Source organism: Sabethes cyaneus, chromosome 1, assembly GCF_943734655.1.
Source record: "Sabethes cyaneus chromosome 1, idSabCyanKW18_F2, whole genome shotgun sequence".
In the NCBI taxonomy this organism is placed as follows: domain Eukaryota; kingdom Metazoa; phylum Arthropoda; class Insecta; order Diptera; family Culicidae; genus Sabethes; species Sabethes cyaneus.
Window position 1 is genome coordinate 79,415,655 of NC_071353.1, and position 14,268 is coordinate 79,429,922.

The 14,268-nt window shown below is 41.5% G+C and overlaps 1 protein-coding gene across 2 annotated transcripts in view; it reads left to right on the forward strand.

Moving 5' to 3' along the window:
• The window catches only part of LOC128732916 (transcription elongation factor SPT6), a 298,517-nt gene that overhangs the window by 39,678 nt on the left and 244,571 nt on the right, over nucleotides 1-14,268 (forward strand). The window lies entirely within an intron of this gene.

The following is a 14,268-nucleotide window of genomic DNA, read 5'->3' on the forward strand; positions in this document are numbered from 1 at the left end:
GACATAAATATAATCTAGTAAAATAAAACCAGGTTGGTGCTTGTATGTAACGGATAAACTCAAGAACGGCTTGACGGAATTGCATGATTCTTCTTCGTTGGTTTTGTTTTGATTTGTGTCAGGTTTATACGCAAAATAATAATCAAAATCCACGCTAAAAGTTGGAAAAAAGTGAATACTCGATATTTTACTTTTCTCGTCATCCATCTTATACTTATACGACAATTTTTCAGACTGCTACGATTATTATCGGTGCAAATCAGCCGACACCACGTTCAATATCAAGCAGCTTCGTTGCTGGGTTAACAAGCACGTTGATGAAGGTAACTGGTGGAATGATGTCTTCACAGCACTACTTAAATATTTTAGTCGCGATTCACAGAACATTTCCTCAAATATCCCTCAAATATTGTTCGCCTCTGAACGATCTTCTGGCAGTGTACTGTATGTGGTAGCGGCAACGAAAGCAAAAGTCGTCGTGAGAAATAGCCAAACTCTTCATATAATGCTTAAAAGGGCTGGTGGGGTTGACTTTGCCCGCTCTCCTTTCAGTGGGAAAATCCAATGGGGCAGTGGACTAAACAAACACCGGCCGCTAAGCTAACAAACAGGTTTTATTCTTCTTCTAATTCTTCTCTTCGTATAATTGCTACTGCTGCGATGTGAACGATTGTACGGGTAAAAATGAAATGGGATGCTTTTCTCTGGGTGGGCTGCTTTTATAGCTGCGGGATGATGACAGTGTATGTTGCTAACTCGTTGTCTTCGATAGGCAAGATGGATACCTTGTTGATTGGACGACGATACTTGCTGCCTTTGGAAAATACATCGAGTGCGCGAACAAGAATGTTCAAGGAACTAAGTCATATAGCTTTCCCATTCCGTCCGGAGTACCTCAAGGCAGTATCCTAGGTCCATTAATCTTTGAACTTTTCGTGAATGATATTTGCGATTGGATCGATTCCGAGAAATTGTTGTTCGCTGACGACGAGTGACATTAACAACCTGCTTCTTTGGTGCCTCGTAAATGGTATGGAAGTGAATGTATGGAAATGCAACGTTATTTCTTACTGCCACCTTTGCAATCCACAACGATTTACATACTGCATACACGCACACGACATAACACGCTGCAGCTCCGTCAAGGATCTGGGGGTTACAATCGACGCAAGATAAAGTTCGACGAGCACATTAACACGATTTCGTACAAAGCGTACGCCATTCTTGGTTTCTTCGGTCGGATTGCCGCTGATTTTGAAAATATTCATGCCTTGAAAACGCTGTATTGCTTTCTTGCTTGCAGTATTCTGGAGTATGCCGCACCGGTATGGTCACCATATAATATTACTCACGCCAATAAAATTGAAAGCGTTCAACGTGCATTCATCCGGTATACTTTGCGCCGTTTGCCATAGCAGAATCCGCTACACCTTCCTGCTTATGAAAATCGTTGCCGGTTAAGGGGACATAAACGACTAAATTTTTTTAAAAAATCATAAATTTTTTATTTCAGATTTTGATTCTGCAGTCTTTTCCGCTTATTTTGATACTAATTTTGTAATAATCCGACCACGGTAAGTGGCCGAAAAACGATCGAACCCATAGGCATTCTAGTGCGATGTGGAACAACCTCGCCAGAATAAAACGCCGCTCCTGTAAAACCATGATTTTCAAATTTTATGTACCTTTTTCTCAGAAACTACTCAACGTATCGGAACAAACTTTTTTTTGTTTTGTTGGTAGAAGCTTAGCAAAGACTTTTATAACTTTTAGGCTTTGTAAACGAAACACTGCCAGGGAAAAAGAAAAAAGAAGGCAAATTTTAATTTTTTCAATCATCTTTTTTTCTTCTTTTTCTTTTCTCTCAAGCTGTGTGTAGTTTACATAGCTTAAAAGTTATAAAAGTCTTTGCCAAGCTTCTACCAATAAAACAAAAAAAAAGTTTGTTCCAATACGTTATGTAGTTTTTGAGAAAAAGGTACCGTCATCCGGGGCGAGAAACTAAGTTTATTTCAAACCTGTCAAATTATACTAAATTGTTCAATTAACAACTACCGTAGAGATGGTTTAGTTACAATGAAACCTTATTTTACTGGAAGTGCATGAACTTTGGCACAATCTCACCCCTTCTAGGGGGTGACATTGTGCCAAAAAGATAAAGTTAGGCTAAAAATCTAAACAGTGAACATTAGCAAGTTTATAAACAATACACATAAATATCAGTATAAAGTAGTTCATATGGGGCTGTCCATTACCTAGGTGGACTATTAAGGGCAGGGGATCGGCCAAAAACAACGCATCCAACAAAAAGTATGAACGAAAATAACCCGGGGAAGTCAGAAATAACTAAAAATGAGTTCGTACTCAATGGACAGCCTTTATATAGCCAGTAGCGTTTCGAGGATTAACAAAGGGGAGATATATGAAGGGGTGTATCCTAGGGGGGCATACCTATTTGATCATTTAACAACAGTAACCATTACTTTGTTCGAGAACCCGCAGCCGCAGAACATCCCACGCCCCTCCCCCTCCTTAAAACTTGCAGTTTATACACGGTATAATATGTTCGTCTTATATTAGAGTGTTTATTCAAAGTATCTGAAATTTACAGAGAAAAAGTAAAAATTAGTTTAAATTATTCAGCAGACATATGATTCTGTTTGCTCCAAAATGGATGATGCAATCTAATCTGTCAAAATATTGTGCTCAATAGTAAGGAATGTGTACTGGTGTATACTGACGTATTTTTGTTGTGTATGTGAAATCCACAAATAGGATCGATCATTATGGCTTGGCACAATCTCACCCCCATGAAGCTCAAAAAGTACAAAGTTTCGAAAAATATTATTTTCGTAATCAAAACTTATCCAACGCATAATAACCTTTCAATACATTGTAAATGATTAGTTTATATACCTTCAAAATAGCAAGTTGATGCGATTTCTTGTTTGGGTTGGTTTATGGGGGATATTTTTTACAAGCGTTATTTCCGAGTATTTTTGATCGTGAACTTTGAAGCCCTGTTTGGGCTAAATAGTTTGCTAATATTATCTTGAATTTAGGTCACCAGTTTCTATAGATATAATAAATTTTCACAAATAAACATTTTTGGTTTTTGGCCCAATCTCACCCCCGTGGCACAATCTCACCCCGGATGGCGGTACACAAAGTTTGAAAATCGTGGTTTTACAGGAGCGGCGTTTTATTCTGGCGAGGTTGTTCCACATCGCACTAGAATGCCTATGTGTTCGATCGTTTTTCGTCCACTTCCCGTGGTCGGATCATTACAAAATTAGTATCAAAGTAAGCGGAAAAGACTGCAGAATCAAAATCTGAAATAAAAAATTTACGATTTTTTCAAAAAATTTAGTCGTTTATGTCCCCTAATAAGACTCAGTACGCTTGCAGAAAGAAGAGTATTGTCGCGAAGATTATTTATTTTCGACTTACTAACGGGGGCCATGGATAGCAGTTACCTCGAGAGCAGTTGAACATTCACGCGCCTCGTCGTAGTCTGCGAAATTACGCGTTACTTCGGGTTCTTTCGGAGTTGCAGGGTGTTCAGATAATCTCGGCTCCAAGCATACCAAAAATGTTCACGGAGGAGTTGAAGATATTGCCAGTGCGTCATGCGGGAAACCTTGACGTCTTCTAAGGAGGGCTCAGCTGGAGCGGTGAGTGGTCGTCCGATGCGGTGATAGCTCGCGGATCAGCCGCGTCATTCGAGACGGCGAATAAATGGCAGGAATTCAAGACGGCCTCGATTTGAGCCATGACAGTCGAAAGTTCCTCAAATGTCAGCTTCACGTTGCCGACGACACGCTTCAGATGTATTTTACAGTATTTCACGGCCGCCTCCCAGAGGCCGCCAAACTCCGGTGCGTTCGGTGGAATGAAAGGCCACTCGATTTCACGGCTGCGACCAGGCTTGTTATTTCCTCACTCATTGTGCAACAAGTGCAACTTTTTTTGTTCCACACAATGAGCAGAACTGCTTTCAGAAATGAGAAGTAAATCCACACAATGAGAAACAGACTAAACACAATGAGAAAAACTGACGTGCAGAAAAATTTCTTAATGCGCTCTTTAAATGAGCAACTTTCGGTTTTGCTCCCGGTCCTCTCGGTAGCTACAGCAGTAAACGTGGAAACAAAACAACCGGTGCGCGTACAGCAGCTATAGACTCAGAGGCGTCAAGACAATCAAAAGTCGTTATATTTTGAATCTTAGCGGAGAATTGCCTTTGTTTATAATGGGACTTTCCTGTTGGTACGCGACAAGAAGCATATGTATGGGAATTCAAATGTTGCCATATCTAAATAACATTTTTCGCACTGTTGCCGTTGTGACATGCCTAACCATATGATGCAGTTGCGTTCACGGGCAGCCAAACTCAACTGAATATACTAAATGTAAGAATCAAGATTCAACTGCATTAATGGATTAATATTTTTCTGATGGCAATGACCGCTACTGACAATTGTCGTTTTTTCTCAACGCACTACCCATGTTAAAACTACCCGTAGTTGTCATACGTCAGCGCATCGCATCAACTTATTCAAAGTGTATTAACATTCTCCTCAATGAGTAGCACAGTGTGCGGTTGCTCATACAACTGCGTTCAGCAAGAAAGAGCACAGTTAAAACGAAACGGAGCAGAATAAATCGCGTTGAAGACTGAGCACAGTTTGAATTTTTCTCTTCTCTTTTTTTCTTCTGAGGAGGTGCCATCCCTGGCTGCGACAAAAGAATTCGATGACGTTCACAGCCTGCTGATTCTGGAACTGCTGGTATAGGCTGTTCAATTCATGACTCGCACCTCGGAAGTTGGTGGCGCTGTCCGAGTGCAACTCATGAATCATTCCACGGCGAGCGAATAATCTTCGTAAAGATGCCAGAAAATCATCGGTGCTTAAATCGGAGACAACTTCCTGGTGCACAACTTTAGTTGCCATGCAGACGAAGACGGCTACGTACGCTTCGGAGCATCGTCAGCGTCGGACGACGTGACCCTTGTTTAATCCAAAAGGGGCCGGCGTAATCCACACCGGTTATGGCGAATGGGGGCCATGACATCACTTTCGACGCTGGCAGGTTTCCCATTAAATGTTTGGTTGTCGTTTGCTTGGTTCGGACACATTTAACGTATCGACGGGTGATGAAACGGATGATCGATCATCGCATCGACGGGTGATGAAACGGATCGGATCGATCTTTTGGGAGCCAGTACCTTTCAGCAGGCATGAAAGACCATCACCTTGACGAAGCCCTCTGTGTGATTCGAATGAACTTGACAATCCACCCGAAATCCGAACACAGCACTGTGTACCATCCATCGTAGATTTAAATAATTTGATGAGCTTCCTGGGGAAGCTGTTCTCGTCCATGATTTTCCATAGCTCTTTCCGGTCGATGGTATCATATGCGGCTTTGAAGTCAAGGAATGAATGATGCGTGGGAACTCTGTATTCACGGCCCTTTTGGAGGATTTGCCGCAGTGTAAATATTTGATCCGTTGTAGACCGACCTTCGACGAAGCCGGCTTGATAAGTTCCCACAAATCAATTCGCAATTGGTGATAGACGGCGGAAAATGATTTGGGACAGCACTTTATAGGCGGCATTGAGAACGGTGATCGCTCGATAGTTCTCACAGTCCAACTTGTCGCCCTTTTTATAGATCGGGCAGGTAACCCCACCTTTCCACTCCTCCGGTAGCTGTTCCGTATCCCAAATTCTAACAATTAGTCGGTGCAGACAAACGGCCAGCTTTTCTGGTCCCATTTTAATAAGCTCCGCTCCGATGCCATCTTTTCCAGCTGACTTGTTCTTTAGCTGCATGATGGCCTCCTTAACTTCGCATATCGTTGGGGCTGGCACCTTTGTTGCACCGTCGAAATCGCTTTCCCCGCCGCCATGGTTCTCCGCCTGGGCGCCATTCAGGTGTTCGTCGAAGTGCTGCTTCCACCTATCGGTCACCTCACGATCGTCCGTCAGAATACTGCCAGTCTTATCCCGACACATTTCGGCTCGCGGCACAAAGCCTATGCGGGATCCGTTCAGTTTCTGGTAGAACTTTCGCGTTTCCTGAGAACGATGCAGCCGCTCCAACTCTGCATATTCCTGCTCTTCCAGGTAGGGCTTTTTCTCCCGAAAGATTTGGTTCCGCTGCATCTTCTTCTGTTAGTGTCTTTCCACGTTCTGTCGTGTGGCACTGCGCATCTTGGCCGCCGAGTGAATGCGCGTAGTTTGCGGCGACGTCTGGCTGCTTGAGCCGCGCGAGATCTAACCGAGGCTGGCGTCGGTACCGAATGTTGTTCTCAACGGAGAGTCTTGGGCGCATTTTAACCATCACTAGGTAGTGGTCCGAGTCAACGTTAGTGCTTCGATAGGATCTGACGTCGATAATGTCTGAGAAGTGCCGACTGTCGATCAGAACGTGGTCGATCTGTGTTTCTGTCTGATTTGGTGACCTCCAGGTGTACTTATGATGGATTCTGTGCTGGAAAAAGGTACTACGTACCCTTAGGCCCATTTCATTGGTTCGTTGGTGTGCACTGAACCTTCCAATCACCGGTTTGTATTCCTCCTCCTGGCCGACCTGAGCATTGAAATCCCCTATGACGATCTTGATATGTTTTGGGCAGCGGTCGTATTCACTCTCCAACTGCGCGAAGAACTCATCCTTGTCGTCATCGGTACTTCTGAGGTGAGGGCTGTGCACGTTGATGATGCTTATTTTGAAGAATCGACCCTTGATTCTCAACCTGCACATTCGAGGATTGATTGGCCACCACCCAATCACCCGTTTCCGCATCTCGCCCATCACTATGAAAGCTGTACCCAGCTCGTGTGTGTTGCCGCAGCTCTGGTAGATGGTATGTCCATCTCTGAACGTACGTACCGTTGAGCTCTTCCAGCACACCTCCTGCAGCGCTACGACGTCGAACGTGCGGTTCTTCAATACGTCGGAGAGCACTCGAGTGCTCCCTTGGAAGTTGAGAGATCGGCAGTCCCACGTCCCGAGTTTCCAATCCATTTTCCTTTTTCGTCACGTGGGTCTATTCCGATTGTTCCAGTAAGAATTTATTTGTTCTTCGTTCCGTGCTTTAGTATTTTTCGTGGTGACGGCTTGCAAAGCCTGCTACACCAACCCCCTGTTTCGCCGGAGGGCCAACGAAGCTCGAAAGAGCCCTCCTTTCCTGTCAGCATACGACCTTGGCTTCCACCGGGGTTGGTTACCCGATCTCTACCAAAGTTGCTCGTATCCCGGCTGGTACCAAGAGGCGGTAGGAATGTAGGTAGGTAGCAATGTAAAAATACTTTGTGTTATTGTGAAAGCATGTATACCGCAGATAAAATTTTTTCTTAAACGTGTTGCCAACTTTTTAGTTTTTCGTATAATTGTTAACGCTAAAGGGAAATAAAAATTTAAAATAGCGCAAAATATTCTAGCTATTTACCCGTAACATTGTTAAATGTTTTTCAGCTCGCTGATAGCCTCTAGATTTTACCTCCTTTGTTTGTTGCTGCTATGATACTAATATTGATTTAATTAGTGTGGGTATACTGGGAAAAACGGAAAATTTGACAACACTGTTAAGAAAAAACTTATTATATACTGTGTACATGCTTCCACGGTACCGCACAGTGCACTGCTGCTCACTGTATCAATGAACCATAATTTTACTAACGCGATTACTAGACACAACACTTATGGTTCTTACAAAAAAACATAAATACCTTATCCGCTAACCGGTTTCGGGTATGATACTACCCATCATCAGAGCGGTGGTCGACTGGATACAAAGTAGTAATCTGCTGTTTACTACAGTTTCAACTTCGTCAGTTGAAAGAGCGGTGAGGTGATGAGAGCGTCATCCTCATTCATCAGGGGACGGTCCTCCGTACAGATGTACATCGACTCCCACGCAATCAAATGAGAAGACTTTCTCACGTTTTTGAGCAGCTTTGCGTTTCCCCAATTGATATTGTGTTTGGAGCAGATTGAGTGCATGGCTACACTGGAGTCGTTGGGCCGTTCATTCTCCACTGCCTTTCTATGTTCTTTTAGGCGAATTTTGAATTTCCTCCGCGTTTGCCCGATGTACACCGCTGGGCAATCCTGGCACGGAATTTCATAAATTCCTGAGCGTTCGTCCGGCGGAACCTTGTACTTTTGATTATTCAAAATCGCCGGACGAACGCTCAGGAATTTATGAAATTCCGTGCCAGGATTGCCCAGCGGTGTACATCGGGCAAACGCGGAGAAAATTTAAAATTCGCCTAAAAGAACATAGAAAGGCAGTGGAGAATGAACGGCCCAACGACTCCAGTGTAGCCATGCACTCAATCTGCTCCAAACACAATATCAATTGGGGAAACGCAAAGCTGCTCAAAAACGTGAGAAAGTCTTCTCATTTGACTGCGTGGGAGTCGATGTACATCTGTACGGAGGACCGTCCCCTGATGAATGAGGATGACGCTCTCATCACCTCACCGCTCTTTCAACTGACGAAGTTGAAACTGTAGTAAACAGCAGATTACTACTTTGTATCCAGTCGACCACCGCTCTGATGATGGGTAGTATCATACCCGAAACCGGTTAGCGGATAAGGTATTTATGTTTTTTTGTAAGAACCATAAGTGTTGTGTCTAGTAATCGCGTTATTTAGTGTTCTTACGTTGCACATAAAATCAATATATATATTCATAATTTTACTCTTGATTGTTTTTGAAAAATCGGGGGTTGATTGCTTCAAATCGCTGTAACTCTGGATCGGCAAAGAACACCTCGTGGTTTTGAGCGATTCTTATGTAAAAAATCTGAGGAATACGATGAAATTGAAATTTTTGCAATCAAATTGTACTCATCGAGAAAAAAATGCAAATTTAGTTTTTAAATCGAATTATAAAATATTGGCAGCACTGCTGCTAAAAACTAATATTTTTTCGGCTTCCTTGGACAATTTCCTTTAGAAACATGATAAAACAGTCTTTCTAAACCTAATATTTCCAAAAATATAAGCAAAAGAAAATTTGAGGATTTGACGAAAACGTGTCTTTTCATTAAACATGGAGGTACTTCCATTAACCGAGGGAACGTCCAATCGGCACCGAACTTAGGATTTTTTGCTGACCTGAAACGAACAATCTGACCAAATTTAGTTCAAATCCGAGAAGGTCGATTACAAGTTTGTACTTTTTCTCGGTCACTTGACGTAAAATGACCAACATATTAAATTAAAATTAAAATTGCTGCTTGGCATCACATAGTATAAGAGTTGATATTTGAAAAAATATGACAATCGAATTGTTTGCTAACTCCGCTAGTTGACTATTTTCCATAAAACATTCCTATTGGCAACGGTAAGACACAGAGACGTGGGTGACACTGAGATATAGGGTCATTACAAATGTTTTAAAAAGTTTTTGTCTCTCCGGTGTTGAGCCACTGAAAGGGGGGTGGGGGGCGGGAGGGTGGTCGAAAAAAAACAGAGATTTTTTTAATCGAGTAAAAAAATAAGGATTTTAGGCATTTTTATTTAAAGTTTAAACGTGAAAACCAAATCTATTCTTGCAATAATATATACGTTGTCATTTTCCATGCAAAAATCTTCGACAAAAAGATAAAAACGAAAGAAATTTTTTTTGGCCTATTTTCAGAAATTCCGCTGTTTGAATTTCCATTTCTATTTCATGCTAGAACTCAACCCGTACACTTATTTTTCTAGTTTTTCAGGCTGTAGAGCTCACAGACAATTGATTTTAGAAAAAAATATAACTCATATCCTACAAATTATTTTTCTGCCCCTCGATTTTTCAAGCCAATTTCCAAGGGGGGGGGGGGGGGGGGGGGTGACAAAAATTTTGAAAATGATTTGCAATGGCCTAACTTCATTAAAAAAAATATTTTTGTTCAATTGCAAATCAATCCATAGGGATTGACTGTAAATGAATTCTGAACTCGCAGACTTGTTATAAACACCGCCCGGTGCGACACGGTTGCCACCCGTCCACATACGCACGGCAATGGGTGCTTTCGATAATAGAACGCACTGGCGTTGCTACATACTGGCACACTCCCCGACAACGCGAAAACCCGATCGAAGTGCCTTGCCTTCGGTTAGGCACCAACGGGCACGGTACTAACGATGGGCCATCCCATATGACGGCTTGCATGATTTCGTTTTTTGCTTTCTTTCTCATTCGTTCATATTCGGTGTACGTCACTGAGTTGTCAGGACGTTCGGGTACCGTTCTCTTGCCGTGCTCTAGCAAGTGTCGGCTGGTGTATTGGCACGCCGTTTCGCTCGCAAACTAAAAAACCTTGGAACATTTAGAAACAAGTTAATTTTTCGATTCAAGGACAGTTTTTTCTAACTAATTGTTAATTCGTTTATACAAAGCATCGGATTGTGTTTTGTTCTGGAATATTTAATGTGCGAACCTGCATGTCCCATGCGGGTTAAAAGCTATCCTACTTTCTTTTATAAATCTTGATTTGGTTGCGCATTTCAATCGAAAACGGGGTTTCAATTGAGAGATGTGAATATAATATTCAAATAAAGTATGGTTTAAAAATTCGTTAATTTAATCTTTAATCGTTTTAACTTCCATGTCCATATTATTCGCTAAACGAAATGTACAGGATGTTTTCGGATAGGTAGATAAGTGCGCAGCGCAGATAGCCCGAAAGAAAGAAAAAAAAGCAGAGTGTTCGGCTGTCGGTGTTTCGCCCGGTGCCGCGCGGTGCCCACTCAACACATATAAAACCGAACCTAACAAAAAAAATTGGCACCGATTTGGGGAGTCATATTTGTTCGTACGAGAGTCGGGGAAGTGCACTGAAACCGGGTGCGTGTGACGTATGAACGAATGAGAATGTTTTAGCACGGCGTGCGGAGCGGCGCGTGCTTTCACATGTCTGTTCTGAAGTGTAAGTTGAATGTCAGTTTTTCAGGATTTGTCCTTTGTATGTATGATTATAAATGTATATGTGAAAATAATCGGAATTTTCAATCATACCCACCAATAATGTGTGCTTTATAGACACAATAAACAGTACGACCTCTAAACTATTCCTCATTACCCGAAAATATCGTTTAAATCAATTTCAAATAGGTGTCTCAGTATGCAATACTCGTTGTCTCACTCTTCCTACCTATTGGATTGGTTAACAGTGAGACAAAATTACACCTTCACATTTGTGGTAGTTACAAGACAACTAGAAGGATATATCTTGTCTTGTCGAGCTCTTCAATCCAGCTCGATAGTAACTATCATCAAAACAAATTTTAAAATTTTTGGAAAAAAGTGTCTCACTGTAGACATTCCCCTAAGTATAATGAAGAAAAACACGTCGAAACTTCCAAAAACTACTAGCATCTCCACATTACACGGTGTTACACGGAAAAAATACTTCTCAAATGACCTAGTGTACGTTGTTAGTCACACCTAGTACTTCATAAAAACACATTTGAAATCTTCCTAACACCCCCAAAATTTCAAGTTATTGCAAAAAAACGTTTTTTGGCTTGGTGTACACATACTATCATGAATAACTTAATAATTTTCCAAGCAATTTTAAGTTTTTTATACATTTTTGGAAAGCTTAGAGGATAAGCTTTCAGGATATATATACATTCACTATGGTTCTACAAAAGTTAGACGAGATTTTTTCAATTAAATATAAAATTTAACTAAAAAATTAACACTTTTCGCGCTTTAGGGGTCCTTAAAGTGACCTTAAAAATGACCTACATTCCTGAGCTGAGTACGTGTACAAGATGCTCAGTTGTAAGTTTAGGCAGGCGATATATGGAAAGCAACCAATTCTACAACTCTTAAAAATGGTCCCAAATTTTCAAATGTTGACCGATTTGGCTGAAATGTTGACCAAAGTCTAAGAATTGAATATAAAACAAGTGATGTTGAGCTTAGGAATGTGGGTCATTTTGAAGGTCACTTTAAGGGGGCATAGTACTTTTTCAATTTAAAAAAATCGAAATTTTTTTTATTGATTATTTCGAGAGATTAACATTTTGACCATGCGTGTTTCAAGTCATTTCGATGAATTCCAAAAATTAACAAAGTTACAGCTATTTGTACCGCGCATGTCGGGAGCGATTACACAGCGAATAAAAACTTCAACGTTGTTTTTCTCGAAACCAGGTTTTGAAAGTCGGTACCATAAATATCTCAAGAACGGCTCAAGCAATTCTCATGATTCTTTTTTCGTTTTAAAGCCAGCAAAATTATGTAGTGTTTGACCCATCCTTTTTTTGATATTACAATTTTTGTATTTTTTAGAAATGTTTAAAGTCAATTTTTTCGACTAAAAACGTTACTTTTATGTTTGAATGTCCGCCATTTTGTTATGCGTTCGAATTTTAAAAAAAGGATGGGTCAAACACGAGATAATTTAATATACTTTCATGTCGTTTTGGAATTTTTCAATTCGGATAAGCCCCCCAGCGCCAATCCTTGGTACCGTAAATCATGTTTTTTTCGAATGATCATGTTCAAGGAGCCGTAGGGGAGAGGGGAAGAGGTTCACAATGCAAACAAAATTGTAAATATTAGTATAAAGTGCAATGTTTTGAATGCAAAAAACTCGAATCGATTCGCTTTTCGCGTTATCGAGAAAAAAATATTTGAAATAAGGCAAAAAATATGGTGTAAAAAGTACTATGCCCCCTTAAGGACCCCTAAAGTGAGAAAATTTTTAATTTTTTAGTTAACACTAGATATACCAGACCAGTCATTTTGACTGGTCGTGCAATTTCAATTTGAAATTTCTACAACATCCAACATTTGATTTTAGAAACGATGTTATGACTTTTGTAGCTATAAGTAGAGAATACATTTTATGAACTTCCCATATAGCCCTAGCTGTGCTGGCGGCCGGCCAAATGGAAATTTTATGAACTTAATGTTACTTTATATATATTAGCAGCAAATATAATTTTTGTTTTTGCCATTTATACCAGCACCAGTCAAAATGACTGGTGCAAGATTCTATCAAGAAATGTAGCATTTCGGGAGAACGGTGAGTCCGAAGCATGAAATTATTCAGTAAAATGCCGTTCCTAATGGTTCTAGGTCATTTTTGTAGAGTTTTGTCGAGAGTCGGTCCTTTTCGGCGGTTCTATTCATCAGCTGACCGATTTCTCGCCGGATCTCTTTGAGATCGGAAGTCGAAACGCCCTTAGGCTCTCATACGTTGACTTTTGCTCCATTTCCTTTTGCTATATCAGCAATTGAGATCCCTATCAAAGAACTGCTTCCACTCACCAACCACTATACGCTCGTTTGTGGCCAGGTTTCCCTGCTCGTTTCTACACATATCAGGCCTCGGTGTGTATCCTTTACGAGATCGGCTCACCTTCTCATAGAACTTGCGCATCTCACTAGTCTGAAATAGTGGTTCTAGCTCTCCTTCGGGCGTTTTGCAGCCTCACTGATGGCCGAACGTATCCTGCTACATTTATCTTCGAGGGTCGAAGCACCTGGCCACAGAGGAAGGCACATAGTATGCGCGTAGTTCTCATCACATTCCGGGTTGTCTAATTATTGACTGTTTAACCGAGGGTGGCTTTGTCGTGAGGTATATACCGTCGATAATTTTGAGCGCACGTGTACTGCTACTAGGTAATGATCTGAGTCGATATCCGTACCCCGTAGGGAGCGTACGTTGGTGATGTTCGAGAAAACCCGACCTTCGATGAGAATATGGTCGATTAGGTTCAATGTTAGTTGGTCAGGTGATCTCCTGGTGGTTTTGTAGATTTATCCCAAGTAGCACACTTTTGTCATTTCTGGTTGCTGCAACCTATTTATGATTGAAATCAGTCGTTAATCGGTTACCACAACTAGTTTATGACAACTGTGCTAGTAGGGATGTGGGAAAAGAATGTGTTTCTGATCCCCAGGCCTCGGGAAGCTGCAAATTTGATGCATCGCTGGCCGTTATCACTATACATTGCTTCCCTGTCGATCTGATCGTTCATGTCCCCAATGACGATGATATCCCGTGGCGAGAACTCGAGCAGCTATCGTATGTTGCCTCCAGCTGGACATAGAACGCTTTTTTCTCGTCGTCGGGTCTACCTTCGTCCGGCCAGTGCACGTTTATGATGGTGTAGTTGAAGAAGCGGCCTGTTATCCTCAACACACATATCCTCTCCCGATCCTGCATTCTGTCCATCACTACGAAGCTCGTTCCCAGTTCGTTGGTTGCTCCACCGTTCTGGCAAAATTGGGCCTT